We start from the raw sequence: 986 nt of genomic DNA, 5'->3' as shown, positions 1-986 counted from the left end.
CGAGAAGCGCCACTTTTAGTGGCCGGCACCAGGGACGAAGTTAGCCACTCCGACCGTCTGCAGCGCCACTATTCTGTAGCTGTGGCTGTAGGCCCCCATTTAGATCCTTTATTCACAAGCGGCAGAGCTTCAGCAGCGCTTAAAGTTGTTAAATTAACACTAATTTATATTTTTGCAGTTTCAATTAATTAACTGAAATTCTGAAATAGATTATACACCTTGTTTTATAATCTATGAAATAAATTATTGGATTATTTTTTGAATAATTTCAAGGAAAAATTGTTCCGGAGCCGGGTATCGATCCCGGGACCCTTCGTTTAGCGCGCGAACTCTCTACCGACTTAGCTACCCCAGGAACCCTACACAACACCGTCACAATTTTTCCTTTTATATCCACACAACTCAAATGAGCTGACAAGACGCCAGAACTCAACTATGAGTGCACACAATACTGTGTGACTTAATTTGTGGCTTTCTGTTAACGTACCTCCAGTAACTCGGCTCCGGAATAATTTTTCCTTGAAAGTATGGTTCCTGGGGTAGCTCAGTCGGTAGAGCGTTCGCGCGCTAAGCGAAGGGTCCCGGGATCGATACCCGGCTCCGGAACAATTTTTCCTTGAAATTATTCAAACCTGCTTTACAGGGAGCTACTACCTGAAAGCCAGATTTGTATTTTATATTATTTTATGCTCGACCATGCCGAAATGTAGTAATTATACACCTGGTAGCAGACCTTTAATGCATGTCATTAAAGTACACCTACTCATTAAAGGTCAGGTCTTTCAGCCAATGGCGACTCAGGTTACACCTGTTCAGCCAATGACAGGTCAGCTTTCTACCGTTATAAAACCGCAAGTATCGATTATTCTCGGATATGCAATCGAAAGATAATTAGCGATAAGTCACGGAGGCTGGAAATTCAATACTGTCGCAGAAGATTATGTTCTGTTACTATAATAATTAGCGTTAATTGTAAATAATATTCA

At 41.6% G+C, this 986-nt stretch overlaps 1 non-coding gene across 1 annotated transcript; it reads left to right on the top strand.

Annotated features, from left to right (window-relative positions):
* The first annotated feature begins 532 nt into the window (after positions 1-532).
* TRNAS-GCU (transfer RNA serine (anticodon GCU)) lies at positions 533-606 on the top strand. Its single transcript has one exon. It is a non-coding gene; the product is annotated as a tRNA-Ser (tRNA).
* Positions 607-986: the final 380 nt, after the last annotated feature.

This window comes from Periplaneta americana, chromosome 11, assembly GCF_040183065.1.
Source record: "Periplaneta americana isolate PAMFEO1 chromosome 11, P.americana_PAMFEO1_priV1, whole genome shotgun sequence".
In the NCBI taxonomy this organism is placed as follows: Eukaryota; Metazoa; Arthropoda; class Insecta; order Blattodea; family Blattidae; genus Periplaneta; species Periplaneta americana.
Note: the sequence above shows the minus strand (reverse complement) of the source record. Positions and strands in the feature narration are given on the sequence as shown.